The 15526-nt window shown below is 41.9% G+C and overlaps 1 protein-coding gene across 5 annotated transcripts in view; it reads right to left on the reverse strand.

Annotated features, from left to right (window-relative positions):
• Positions 1–15526, reverse strand: part of LOC138135688 (serine-rich adhesin for platelets-like) — a 43854-nt gene that overhangs the window by 3051 nt on the left and 25277 nt on the right. For 2 of the 5 annotated variants that reach the window (XM_069054492.1, XM_069054497.1), the window contains exon 1: positions 736–2232. The exons of the other annotated variants lie outside the window; for them this stretch is intronic. The gene's annotated coding sequence lies outside the window, so the exon portion shown is untranslated. Of the gene's footprint in view, positions 1–735; positions 2233–15526 lie in introns of those variants that run through there. 5 annotated transcript variants of the gene reach the window in all.

The following is a 15526-nucleotide window of genomic DNA, read 5'->3' on the forward strand; positions in this document are numbered from 1 at the left end:
AAGCAAAGCCATTTCCATCAAACGTAGGTACTCATATTAAACGAATAAACAGTATGTATTTCTTTTTTATAAAACGAAGCGGAGACAGTTACATTAAAGTTGCTCGCACAGTTCTAGAATCGTTTCAATAATTAAGTCGTTTCAGTTGTTTCCAAACTTGCTGAGCTCGCAGCTTATTGACTTTACCACTTTCTAGTTCCACGAAGTTATAAATTGAAATGTTGCCCCTTGTGTATATACCTGCTCTACATGTAACAAATTTCCAGATTTGCGGAGCCTTCAACAAATACATGAAAATTACACAAAAGCGGCATATCTGAATTTCGGAATGTTTGCTTTTCATGAGAAACTAACTGAGTTTTCTCTGCTTTATCAGTTTTTCAAATTGCCAAACCAAAACCGTTCCGTTCTGAACGCTGTTTCGGAAGGTCAAGTGTTTGGGGTTGTTCTGAATCAGGTATTTACAACAACTGCTTTGTTTTACAGGAACCCCTTGCTAACCCTTTTAACACAACAAACACATTTTGTCGTTTCCACGTTTACAGCGTACCGCTATCTATTATAAAATTTTACCGCCCATAATTTTAATTTTAAAGTTCTAACAGCTTGCACACACAAACATTCAGATTAATTCAGAACAAAACTATAAACAATTGTTTAATGCTCAAAATTTGCACACTACTACCTATAATACGGTTAGCTATAGCAACAACAGTTTGTAAAGGGACTACATACTGTTAATACGATTAAACCACTTTCATTGTGAAGATGCCAGTTTTTCTAGAAGAAAGATGAAAGAAACATTATAGATTGGATGTGAGATTTCGTTTGGGTCACGAGCACGACCAAGGACAGGAAATCACGCTTTTCCTAAAATGATTGCTTTTAAAGTGCCGAAGTGAATAGCCAGCTTAGTTTCGTTCTCTAGGACCACCACTGAAGGCAATCGTGGTCATTTTGGCTTCAACAAATTACATTAGAATAAAATTCGCTTATTGATTTCATATCACGTAAGTACGTGACATTTCTGTTCACACAGTCTTGTAAACACTCTAAAAGAAAATAAAACGGGTAATTTCGAAACGCAAATGAGTTTGCGAAAGCACAGGATTCATAATTTCGCAATATTACGTTCGAATTCTGCAAAAACCAAATGTAAAATGAATTCGAAGTGAGCAGATATAGCTGAAGTTAGTTAAGTGAGATTTCAGATTCTACGCCCCGGGCAAAATCGATAGCTACAATTTAAAAACAATTTGATATCAAGCGAGAATATCAATTTTAGTAATAAATATGCTCCTAAATTAAATTATTATTCGACAGAATTCTTTCTATTGGAGAAAAATTAAATTGTATGAATTCAATTACGGAGAACGCAAAACGGATATTTCAACATAAAACGGAAAACGATGAATGCAGACAATGGATGTGAATTGAAGTTATCTTTTTTGTTGTTTTATTAAATTACGGGGCTTTCAAAAATATTATTCAAATTTTTAATACTGTGTTTATTCGCTGTGCATCAGTTTTATTATTTTTTTGCATATGGTAATAAAAGTGGCACTTTTTTACACTCAAAATCGTAGTGAAAGTAGTATCTTTTGCATCATTTTATTCCATCTCCTTGGAGATGATTGTCAAAGCATACCTATTTTTTTTATAATTTTTCATAAATCCTTTTGGACCAAATTTCTCAACTTACATCGATATGCAAAAAAAAATAGCGTGTACAACACGTTATGAAAGTCTCCTTTTTTTACTTATTTGCAAATTCATGACTTTCATAACTAGTTGTACAAGTACCTAACTATTTTGAACTACATATAATATATCAATTTGATATTTGCAAGTTAAAATTATGATTTTCACAAAAATCTGCACTGTAAAGCGTTACTGTGAGAAATTGTCTGTTTTTAAATAAATAACAAATACAAATATTTGGTATTTCGCCTTTCATAATCCACATCATTTGAAAATCAAACAGATAAGGACATAAATAAATGTTGTTAGACACCCTTTACCAATAAACTTTGTATTTCGTTTTGATATTAATTGCCACCGAAAAAGCCGATTAATTTTTAATTAGTCAACTAATGAATCTGATTTTCCGCGTGAATAATGAACGAACGAAAGCTATATTTGCATTTACCGGGTGTCATTTTTTTCCTGACTGAAAAACTGTTTTCTTTTTAAATCGTTAAATGTGTGACCAAAAGTTGGCCAGTGACAGCTCCGGGCTCCCAGGGGGTTTTTCGGGGCAGAGGGCGTGGGTTCGGATTTTTAAAAAATGGGCGCCAGGCAGCTATTGTCTTGAGCTGGTTGTTGCTTGTCCAGCTGCCGGGACAAGTGCTCAGATCTTACTCGTCGAAGGTAAGTAAAAGCAAACGCTTTCTGATCGTTAAACAAATTTTGGTTTATTCGGTTACTGCAAAATTATCCACAGAACAGTATTTGGTGGTTCGGTACTGGTTCACACGAATGCGATAATGGTTCGCTTGTAACTACTAGATGAAAATTGAAAGATGCGGAACCAGTACTTTTTGGTGGCCTTAATATCTACTTTGGTCGTAACCAGAAAAGCTTTTCTTTCACATGTGACCGAATCTTAAACTAAACATGATATTCTTCGACGAAATAAAAGATGTTTTGATTCCTGATGAGGAACCTCCCGAACTTAGACTTCCTTCTGATCGAGCTAATTATTAAATGTAAACTTAATGAAACCCAAGGTCAAGATTGGGGTGTCACCTTGACAAAAAATTAAAATTGATCCTGATAGGAAAGTTTAAATCGGTGAAGTTCCGAAACGTTAAATTTGACTGAAATTTCTTTAAGTTGACACTGGAGATTGAATGAAAAGGTTCTTACAAAAAAATTCTAAACATTTGCAAAGTTTCAAAAAAATTTTGTGAACATACAAAAATTATGAAAGCGAGAAGCGAGAAATTCGAGGCGTTCCTAAATTTTGCAATGCCGCGGTAAAAGAATATGGCGACTTAGCTTTATGACGGGTCTGTTGTCTCCTCGAATAGCGTCCTTTTGACTTGCGGTGTGACCTTGGCGATACGGTGCTCAAAATAAACGATCGCCTCTGCGAACGATGTTCTCCAAAATGGTCGCCTCTGCGAACGATCTGGCTACGAATCGCCCTGCGAACGATCTGGCTACGAATCGCCCTGCGAACGATCTGGCTACGAATCGCCCTGCGAACGATCTGGCTACGAATCGCCCTGCGAACGATCCCTAACGAATTGTCGTTAGTGTTGTGAAAATCGGAAGATTCGGTAATTACCTTTCAGCGAAAAAGGGGGTTCTTGGCGCTAAATCGAAGTCCTTCCGGCACTCCTTTACTCAAAAATTTTCGGTACTCTAAAGTTGCGATACGGTACTGGATCAATTCATCCAAACGGGATTGACTCTAAACTGGATCGAACCACCCCTAATACATGGTCTTAGTGAAATGAATTCAAAATTGAACGATAATTACCTCTATAGTGCGAGGGGTCACTCGACCACGAACTCTAAAAGGCGCTTCGCTGGCGTCGCTTCGACGGCTCTCGACGAAGTGTCCGACTTCCGCATTTTTAATCTCGGTACCGCAGTCCCATAAATCGCGAAAATCGTCACGCGCGCGATTCTCGACCTTATTCAGTTGTGCTATAAGGCGGGCTGCGCTTGCGTGGTACTGCGCAATCAAAAATGTGCATTTCCGGTGGTACTACACGTGCGCGTGTCATGACAGGTGGACCGTCATGGCGTCGGTTTGTTTACCTCGAAATTATACCGAGCGGGAGAATTCAGATTTTGGACGGTATTGTGTCGGTAAGTCGTGCACGTCTATCCTGATGTTAATTGCCGTAACTCGCAGGTCAAAAAAAAGGACAGGAAGAAAGATGGGGTTGAAAAGAAGGAGATGACTTTCCGGCAAGTTACTAAAGAGGAAAAGGGACCCAACATTGCCGTACGGTCACCTATCGCTGAGAAGAGAAGAAGAGAAAGTGAAGAGAAAGAGAAAGTGAAAGTGGGGTTCTGAAAGATAGGTTGCAGCTCGCCAACCTAGAGGCGTGAGGCCACCTCAGCCTGACATTTGCGGGGGTAACATGTGTTCTTCCAGCCCCCCCGTGGTGGCTGGCACAAATGACTCTAAATTGAAACTTTCCGCTTCCGGAATGAGCGACGTAAAAAACTTGAAGGCAGGGTGGGCGCGTCGCGTTGCCAAATGCCGTGCGTTAACTGCTAGTTCCGGGTCTTCGAACTGCGATCTATTAGCCCCGCGAGCATAAGTAGGACCTCGTGGCCTCCTACTCCGGCCAATCGCCATTGTGGCGTTTCGTAACGCTACACTACCCCCCTCCTCAAAAAGAAAAAGGAAAAGGTAACTCAGTTGCCTTTTACTTTTTACAAAAAAACGAAGATGAAGTCTTCACAAAAAAAAACGTCAAAATTTGATCACTGGAAAAGTTTTGGTTTCGCCACGAAAATGGCTTGTCGATATCTGCGCGTATCAAACGATTGAAAACTGAATCTCAATGTCAATTAGTACTTGAGTACTGCGGTATGATGTAAGTCAAGTCCGGTTAAATGTCATAATTTGGGGTTCTTAAATAAACTTTTCCTGAACAAACTCCACGGTAAAATTTTACTGTCGTCAACATTCCAAAGGAGGACAAAAGAATTAATCGAAAAATTGAACGGTACGAAAAAGTGAAATGCAAAGCTCGCTACGGTTCTTCGGCTTCTGCCAGAGATCCTCTGAATTCTTTCAAATCTTTCATGTGCCAAACACCTAGATCTGCGCGGTTCTCATCTTCGAGAGCGTACGCGAGTTTCGATAGTTTTCTCGTTATCGTGCACAGCACGTAGCGTGGCGCTAATTTTTGCGCAAAGTCTTTCGCAGCGCTGGAAAGTACTTTGTTGCGTTTCCAAACTTTGTCGCCTACAAAAAATTCAGCGTCGCGCTTCCGAAGATTGTACGAGCGTTCGTTGCGTTCGTGCGCTTTGTGAAGGTGCTGGGTTACATCCTGCAAGATGGTCTTGAGGTGTTCTAAATTTTTCGCGTGATCTTCGCGATCAGCTGTCGTCAAGGTTTCCGGATTTTCCGCTACTTTGCCGTAAAATTCACCGGTACAGGGTACTACCCTACCAAAATTGAGAAATGCTGGACTGAATCCGGTTACTTCGTTGACCGCTGTGCGAATCGCGTACCCGATCTTTGCCACCTCGGCATCCCACTTTTTGTGAGCGCCTTTGACGTAACTTCGTATGGCAGTGCCAACTGTGCGGTTGTATCGCTCCACAGGGTTGCTCTGAGGGTGATACTTGGCTGTGAACCAGATCTTTTGAACTTTGTAGTTCTCGCAAGTCTTTACAAATTCGTTTCCGACAAACTGCTTGCCGTTGTCGACCAAAATGAATTGCGGTACACCATACACAAGAAAAATTCCGTTCTCGATACATTCTGTAACTTTTGAGCTCGTAGCTTTTCGTAACGGAAATAGTACAACGTACTTCGTGAACCAATCTACGATCACTAAGAGATACGAATGGACCTTTCGTGGACGTCGGTAATGGACCAATCAAATCAACGGAAATCATTTGCCACGGAAACTGAACCTTTTTTTCTTTTCCCATAAGCCCTGCGCGAGCGGTGTTCGGTGCTTTTTGCTCATTGCAAACCTTGCAGTTTCGAACGTAACGAATGACGGAACGACGCATTTTCGGCCAAAAGTGATTGATGGATAACCTTGAAAGTGTCTTGTAGTACCCGAAATGAGCTGATGTCGGTGCATCATGACATGATTCTAAAATTTTTGTTCTTTGATTTCGCGGTACTAAAAGCTTCCACTCCGGGACGTTGCCGGGTAGTACAATTTTGTTCGGTACGAATCGATACACGAAACCGTTCTCGACTTTCCATGAGGGATTTCTTTGAGGATTGGCGATTATGTTGTCGCGAAGTCGCGTGTACGACTCGTCCAAATCATTCAAGTTCACGCCGAGAAAGCTGTCAATGTCTACCGCAGCAATTTCTGCAGGTAGTCTCGATAGTGCGTCCGGTACTACATTGAGCTTGCCCTTACGATGGACCAAATCGAATGAAAATTGATTGAGCTTGACACTCCATCGCGCTAACTTGCCTGCTGGGTCCTTCATTCGGTTTAACCAGAGCAATGAATAATGGTCCGTCACGATCGTGAAATGGGTGCCCTCAACGTAAGGTCTGAACTTTTCCAACGCGAACAAAACGGCTAAACATTCTCGTTCCGTAACGCTATAATTTCGCTCGGCTTTTGTTAGCGAACGGCTGGCGTACGCGATCACTCTCTCATCTCCGTCTAAATCTTGCGTTAAAACTGCTCCTAGACCGGTGTTTGAAGCGTCAGTTTGGATCACGAAAGGTTTCGAGAAATCAGGACTTGACAATACGGGTGCTGAAACAAGTGCATCCTTGATTTTCTGAAAAGCTTCCTGAGCTTCAGGAGTCCACTCCGTTTTCTGTCGCTTTCGCTTTCCGGTAAGTAACGCGTTTATCGGGGACATGAGGGTCGAAAAATGAGGGATGAAACGCCTATACCAAGAACACATGCCTACGAAACGTTTGATTTCGGTACTAGTCTTCGGGACTGGATAGCTCACCATGGCCGCTACTTTGTCTGGATCGGTACCTAGACCATGTTCATCGACAATGAAACCCAAATATTTCAAACTTGAGCGGAAAAGTTGACACTTTTTCGCATTCACGGTGAGTTTCGCGTCTCGAAGACGTCGTATCACCTCCCTCAAAACTTGTACGTGTTTCTCGAATGTCGGGGCGATAATGATTAGATCGTCCAGGTAAACAAAGACGTGAGGTTCTAGTTCAGGTCCGAAAATTCTGTCCATGAGACACTGCTGCCTCTGGGCTGCGTTTGTCAGTCCGAACGGTAATACGTTAAAATGAAAAAGACCTCTGCCGGGAATCGCAAAAGCTGTCTTCGGTCTAGACTCTGAATCTAACGGGATTTGCCAAAAAGCGTTCTTGAGATCGATCGAACTGATGTACTTTGCTCCTCGCAACATACTGAGAATCCTGTCGACACGCGGTAATGGGTAACTGTCACGTTTTGTCACGGCATTGAGCCTGCGACCGTCAAAGCAAAGTCGGTATTCACCGGAAGATTTCTTTACTAACAAAATTGGAGAAGACCACGGACTGTCAGAAGGCGATATGACATTGTTCTCGAGCATGCGGTCAATTTCTTTGTTGACTTCCGCAAGCATGTACGGAGACCACCAATACGGACGTTGTTTGATCGGCAATGCTTCTCCCGTGTCGATTGTGACTGTCATTTTGTGTGTCCTCCCTAACTTTCCGTCGTTGCTCAACAAATCTAAATTTTTCCGGATGATCTCGGTGATCTCATGCCGATCCGCGCCACACTCCGTCACCGCGTCACATTCTGGTACTCTTACGATATCCGACGCTACTTCAATTTTGTGACCCGCGAAATCTATCTTGAGTCCGAATAATCTACAAAAGTCGCACCCTAATATGACGCTATGCTGAAGATCTGGCACGTAGTAGACACGAATTCGCCGTCTCGACGAGTCTAACACTGCTTCTAGTTCGATAGCTTTGGTTACCGGATGTTGTTTTCCGTCGGCAGTTCTGATGGTTTTTAGCCGAGATGGGAAAGTTTTTCCACCTGCGCGAAAATGAATTAAATCGGCTCCTTTTCCACCAACTATAGTGCAATTCGAACCGGAATCCACGAGTCCTTCAGTTTCCTTATTGTTTAGACGCAGTCTGATAAATGGCCTATTGTCATTGGTTTTGCTGACGAAAATGGAAGCGGAATTTGCCCGAGAAGGCTTGCAAAACTCTTTGACTTCGTCTAACCAAGCGTTCCACTGGGTGTCCGTACGTTTCGCGATGATCGATGCGTTTACATCGGCCTTGGGATGTTTTAGGAACGTAGCACGGCCGCAAGTCTGCCGCGTCCCTACTGCGCGTTTCCCGACGGATTACACTTTTTGCAGGTCGCCAAGGTGACGTCTGGCTCCCCACAACGGTAGCAAAACTGCTTTCTTTTCAGTCGACAGTTCATGAACGAATGATTCGGCTGTTGACAATTCCAGCACTTGAACGACCTGGAGGACGAACTCGCGGGTTCACTCCGTCTGGCTGAATTGCCTGAGGGTTCCTTCACGACGATGGCGCGTGGACTCGCTTTCGCGGGTTCGCTCGCCCGAACATATGCCAACTCTGGCTCCAACACGCAAGATGACTTGGGTGCAGCGCGATGTTTCTGCCGCAAAGCCGATAACTCCTCCACTTTTTTGCACAACTTAATCAACTCCGGTACGGTGACAACTTCGGTGATGCTAAGCTGGTTAAGGTAACATGGAAGCAAATTCCTCCGAATCGTCTTTACCTTGGTTATCTCCGCCGGTGGTCGACTAAGTCTAGCAAAAAGCGTCTCCATAACCGCAACGTAAATGGTTATCGACTCGCTTTTGCCCTGAAGCCTGCCCTTGATTTCGTCCCACAACAATTCATCGAAATCCGGTGGAAGAAATTCCTGTTTCAACAACTGAACCACTTCGTCCCAATCGCTCAATCTGCTCCGAACAGAACGATACCAAATCAGCGCTTTGCCGCTAAAGAGATCAATGGCCGCGTTAAAAAGGTCCCTGTTGGTTGCGTTTCGCGCTACCGACAGTTCCTCTACCCGTTCCAAGAACTGGTTCACCGTCATTCCATTTTCCTCCCCGTTGAAAGCTACGCCCCAGGTGTGAATTGGCACTAGTTTCGGTTCCGGAGATCTCGCGTGAGGGTGCACGTAAATGGGAGTAGTCGCGACGACTGGTGGCGCTTCCACCGTAACCGGGCTCGCTTCTGCTGCCTTGTCGTGAAGATCAGCTTCGAGCAACAAACATGTCGCGTACGCCTCATTTCTATACTCCGCATCTCGCTCGCGTCTCATTCGCCGAATGCGAAATGAAAGGTGCGTTAGACGGGTCTTCAACCGTTTGAAGATCATGTCTTCCGCCGTTCCTTCAAATTCTGTCAAAATCGTGCGTATGCTCTCAAGGGTGTCCTCAATGGCCTGGACCTCGGTGTCGTGATCATACTCTGCGTCATGAAGTGACAGAAAGTATTCGTCCGGTCGACCTAGTTCTTTGGACAGAGCTCTCGCTAACAGTTTCCTCTTATCGTCCTGGTTTCGGCTAGTCGTGATGCCGCGTATACGCAATTCATACGTCAGCTCGTCAGCTAGTAAATGCTTGACCTTGAATTGTTCGTCCATTTTGACGAAGACTCACCGCGATTCCACGGGTCGGTAACGCAATAAAAACGCCGGTCAAAACACTACCAAAAAACAGCGCGCAACACGATAGTCGATTCCGAGAAAAGGTTTTTGTCGTCGAGGGTACAAGATAAGACCGCTACTCAAACAATGAATTCGCCGCTAAATTTCCGCTTCTCATTAACACACAATCAAAAAATTCAACTTTCAATAAACCTTTACCAACTCCCTTTGCTCCGATTGAAAAAAGTGACTGAGCCTCAATGAAGATGAACGATAAACGAAAATTTGTGGTTGCTCCAAAAAATCGAGCCCCACGTTCTGGGCGTCAAAATTTGTGTGACCAAAAGTTGGCCAGTGACAGCTCCGGGCTCCCAGGGGGTTTTTCGGGGCAGAGGGCGTGGGTTCGGATTTTTAAAAAATGGGCGCCAGGCAGCTATTGTCTTGAGCTGGTTGTTGCTTGTCCAGCTGCCGGGACAAGTGCTCAGATCTTACTCGTCGAAGGTAAGTAAAAGCAAACGCTTTCTGATCGTTAAACAAATTTTGGTTTATTCGGTTACTGCAAAATTATCCACAGAACAGTATTTGGTGGTTCGGTACTGGTTCACACGAATGCGATAATGGTTCGCTTGTAACTACTAGATGAAAATTGAAAGATGCGGAACCAGTACTTTTTGGTGGCCTTAATATCTACTTTGGTCGTAACCAGAAAAGCTTTTCTTTCACATGTGACCGAATCTTAAACTAAACATGATATTCTTCGACGAAATAAAAGATGTTTTGATTCCTGATGAGGAACCTCCCGAACTTAGACTTCCTTCTGATCGAGCTAATTATTAAATGTAAACTTAATGAAACCCAAGGTCAAGATTGGGGTGTCACCTTGACAAAAAATTAAAATTGATCCTGATAGGAAAGTTTAAATCGGTGAAGTTCCGAAACGTTAAATTTGACTGAAATTTCTTTAAGTTGACACTGGAGATTGAATGAAAAGGTTCTTACAAAAAAATTCTAAACATTTGCAAAGTTTCAAAAAAATTTTGTGAACATACAAAAATTATGAAAGCGAGAAGCGAGAAATTCGAGGCGTTCCTAAATTTTGCAATGCCGCGGTAAAAGAATATGGCGACTTAGCTTTATGACGGGTCTGTTGTCTCCTCGAATAGCGTCCTTTTGACTTGCGGTGTGACCTTGGCGATACGGTGCTCAAAATAAACGATCGCCTCTGCGAACGATGTTCTCCAAAATGGTCGCCTCTGCGAACGATCTGGCTACGAATCGCCCTGCGAACGATCTGGCTACGAATCGCCCTGCGAACGATCTGGCTACGAATCGCCCTGCGAACGATCTGGCTACGAATCGCCCTGCGAACGATCTGGCTACGAATCGCCCTGCGAACGATCCCTAACGAATTGTCGTTAGTGTTGTGAAAATCGGAAGATTCGGTAATTACCTTTCAGCGAAAAAGGGGGTTCTTGGCGCTAAATCGAAGTCCTTCCGGCACTCCTTTACTCAAAAATTTTCGGTACTCTAAAGTTGCGATACGGTACTGGATCAATTCATCCAAACGGGATTGACTCTAAACTGGATCGAACCACCCCTAATACATGGTCTTAGTGAAATGAATTCAAAATTGAACGATAATTACCTCTATAGTGCGAGGGGTCACTCGACCACGAACTCTAAAAGGCGCTTCGCTGGCGTCGCTTCGACGGCTCTCGACGAAGTGTCCGACTTCCGCATTTTTAATCTCGGTACCGCAGTCCCATAAATCGCGAAAATCGTCACGCGCGCGATTCTCGACCTTATTCAGTTGTGCTATAAGGCGGGCTGCGCTTGCGTGGTACTGCGCAATCAAAAATGTGCATTTCCGGTGGTACTACACGTGCGCGTGTCATGACAGGTGGACCGTCATGGCGTCGGTTTGTTTACCTCGAAATTATACCGAGCGGGAGAATTCAGATTTTGGACGGTATTGTGTCGGTAAGTCGTGCACGTCTATCCTGATGTTAATTGCCGTAACTCGCAGGTCAAAAAAAAGGACAGGAAGAAAGATGGGGTTGAAAAGAAGGAGATGACTTTCCGGCAAGTTACTAAAGAGGAAAAGGGACCCAACATTGCCGTACGGTCACCTATCGCTGAGAAGAGAAGAAGAGAAAGTGAAGAGAAAGAGAAAGTGAAAGTGGGGTTCTGAAAGATAGGTTGCAGCTCGCCAACCTAGAGGCGTGAGGCCACCTCAGCCTGACATTTGCGGGGGTAACATGTGTTCTTCCAGCCCCCCCGTGGTGGCTGGCACAAATGACTCTAAATTGAAACTTTCCGCTTCCGGAATGAGCGACGTAAAAAACTTGAAGGCAGGGTGGGCGCGTCGCGTTGCCAAATGCCGTGCGTTAACTGCTAGTTCTGGGTCTTCGAACTGCGATCTATTAGCCCCGCGAGCATAAGTAGGACCTCGTGGCCTCCTACTCCGGCCAATCGCCATTGTGGCGTTTCGTAACGCTACAAATGAATAATGTATGTATGTACTCGTAGTAGATTTCTTTGTTAGTCTGTAATTTAGAAAATGTAAGAAAAACACATCATTATTTTTCTTATGTAATATAGGAAAAACATCTTATTAGACACCGTAATGACTTACTGAAAACTAATAGGTGCATTATGTCAAAGTTAACCAAACCCAAATCTAATAATAAGATATCTGCTGATATCATTATCGAGAACATTTGTATAATTGAAACATTTGCGTGACATTTAATTACAACACCTTACCATGTAGCCGCTCACTTATAGCTAGATAAATTGTAAATCGATGTATAATTATTATTCTCCTATCGTTCGTTAACAGAAATTATGTTCATTCCATACCTACTTAGTAAATCACAAAGAAATAATAATAATCAACCAGTGATTTTCCAGAATCAGTAATAAGAACGTGAAATAAGCTTATTAAAATAGAATATTACAGAGTAACATGAATAGAATTAAATTATTAATAAATACATAATATTTATTATGTAAATAATTGATTAAAAATAGTAACTGAACGCTGAAAATAGTTTTTCAAACGCATATTACGAGTATGTAGGTTTAAATAGAACATTTAATAGAAATGTTCTACTGATGCTTATTTTAGCATAATTTCGGATTTAGCACTGACAAAGTTGATAATAATTGGTGCGGTTGTGTACGCTGATACAGTGTTCCATTTTTTAAAAGCGGATCAATACTACCGTTACAATTTAACGGCAAATTTAGAACCGATTTACCTGTCGGTTAATTTTTCCATAACAATTTTTTCGGTGAATTCGCGTTAGGCCAACATATTGAGATTGAATCTGTCTGAATAAGCTCGTGAAAGGCGTTTCCAGCCAGGATAATAAGCTGGAAATTGAATCTATAGCCGAACGATGTGAGCTACATAGAGAATAAGTTTTGTTTTAAAAAAGTTTAGTTAACGGTGGTGAATCGCTACTTGAACAATGGAACAAGGATAACCTAGAAAATATAAAATGAAAATTTATGACATTGTCTAAAGCGGCAGAGATGAGATGAAAGCTTCCCTAACAATGAGAGCTCTGGAAGATTTTTAAAAGTTGAGTTCAATTTTCCTTTTACTTGGAGTTTCTCGAGGAATATATTTAAGCGAAACGGGGTACCCGGAAGGGATCGTCGAGGGAGTGGAATTAAAACAGTTTACGTACTGCTATACGTTTTTGAAATACATTTTTCAAGATGAATTTTTTGTTTTAGTGTATTTCGCTGGAGGCCATCTGTTAACGAGTCTCGGCGGAAGCAGTCTATACAGAATTGCGCCAAGTCGAATGCAAGTGTATTCCGAAAACCCATTAAAACTTCATATCCGATTTACCCAATCGGAATACCCGAGATTAACTGAAACTTCGGTTTGCCCTGACCGTGCACCGGATCATTAAAAAACGATATACACCCAACAGCAGTAAGCCCCCGTTTTGTACGAAATGACAGTTTGGATTTGTAATATTTCGAAGGGTGCGAGGTAGTATAGGTAAAGTTTGCCGTCGGGTGATTACCATAAAAGCGGCAAATCCCTTTTACGTAATGAATCCCGGTCGGGGTTGAGATAGGACACTCGCCCTGCTCAGTTGAGTAATTATTTTTCGCAGAACAAAGTACATACACAATTAACGACACAATGAGACCTCGTCCAAGGAATTTGTAATTAAAAATTCAACTCTCTTAACCCAAGAATTAAACGCTTTTCAGGCGAAAATCTAAAATTGGTGTTCTGACCCGACCACTTCAAAGCTAAAATTAAATTCGCACCTGCAAGTCATCAACAATTACGGGAGTGTTTTATCAAGGCGCATGTGTTGATACTAACAGGGCGTCCACTTTTTGTTTATTTCACTTAGCGGAGTAAATGTAAATCGAGCACAAATCATAATGTAGGTAGATAAAGTGTACACACCGGAGCCTACAGATTGTGTTACATAAATCTAGATTTATGCAAAAATTCACAACTAAGATAATTGTTCTAAATCTTTCGTCAAGGAGTGTCCGTTGGTAAAAACACCTGCACGAAGTGACAAGGGTCAGGGTGATAATGTATTATAGTAGAAAGATAATTGAATGTTGCTCGCCAAAGGGTGACTGTTTAGAAATATCTTTTTTTTCTGGAATATCTAATTGGGATTGATTCGTTTCAACGGTGTATTTTTAAAGCTGTGTCGAATGAGGGTGTTTTTAAAAGAAATTCAAAATTATAAGACGGTGGGGAATTCAAACCTGTTTGCATCATGAAGAGATTATGGATGGATTAAAGAACTCAGCCGTTGCAAAAATCTACTACGAAGAAATTATAGACCGTAAATCATTCCATACATTACTTATTATCACCGCCGTCTTGATGATTGACATATTTCACTATACATCTGCCTGGGCGAAGCTTTAGTGCCTGTGATCTCCACGGCGCCACTTTAGGGGGGACTGTCACTAAATAATCATAACCTCATAAACAAATGTAATGAATTCAGTGAAGTTGTCAAAATGCAGTGTCAAAGACTCAAAGAGTGTCGCAGTTTAAAAGTAGCTTTAATGACAACAATTTTATTAATTTTGTTGATGCTAGTTCTGTGTGGTGTTTCTGGTTTTTAGCATTTTGCTGTTAGTGTTTATGAACTGGCTTTTTTATCATATTAGAACTGATATTGCGGTAAATGCAGCAACAACAAATTCCGTTAGTTGTAATGTTGTAAACCTATTTCTAGATTAATATTAAAATTATAATCTCATTCTTGGATTTGCAGTACCTACATTATTTCCTAAGCGTGCCATTCTTGGTGGAAATGAGTGGAAAGGATATTTTACGTTTTGTACAGTTTTGAATATAATATCATTTTGGGCAAATTATTATTCTATGAATTTGCACTCGCCACTGACCTAGATATTTTCAAAAAACGCGGCGCCGAAACTTTGTCCCTCCCGCACAACCGAACCAGTGCGCAACATTTTGCTTTTGCCATTTAGAATATCCAAACTGTAATTACAATTAAAGTAATGTATCATTTATCACTGGACAACTACGCATGACTGCATGCATCATGCAGATACATGTGTGTGGACTGCATGTCAAAATTGTCACGATGCACATGACGATGTGATAGCATGACAGTTAGTTGCTAACAGCACCCCCCGAAATCAACCCTAAACGTCAGAATCATGAGAACATAGGATTTTTCGGTCTACGCCCAGGCCGCTATAGACACTCTGACTATCTAGCAGGTCGTGCTTATTATGATTAGTAATTTAATAAAATGCCAGTTGTAATATGTGCCAGGAAAAATGAGGCTAGTTCGGCCCGCTTTGAGTAATTTTATTTTAATTGCTACTGTACCATATTAAAACATCTTATCATCTCAACTAGTAATTGCAAGTAAATGGTGGTTGTACACGAACCAATTTCGTTGCTTTATGCCTATAAGTGGTCTTTGGACAAAGGTTGTATCTTACGCCAACCAAATTAACTGCTGCACAACAAACTATGGCAACAAGTGGTAAGTGCCGACTTGTAGTAACCTTCAAAGATGCGTATGTAACGCAGACATGAAAGGGAAAGCCTTTCCTTTTGTAGCATCCCTTTGAAGAAGAAAATCTTTTGGATTTTCTGTGTCGCTCACTTAGCGTGAGTCAGGATTTCCTGAACAATTAGATTAAATTTTGACAAGTTAAATAAATCTAATCCTTCCAAATTTGCTTAA

Source organism: Tenebrio molitor, chromosome 7 (genome assembly GCF_963966145.1).
Source record: "Tenebrio molitor chromosome 7, icTenMoli1.1, whole genome shotgun sequence".
Classification (NCBI taxonomy): domain Eukaryota; kingdom Metazoa; phylum Arthropoda; class Insecta; order Coleoptera; family Tenebrionidae; genus Tenebrio; species Tenebrio molitor.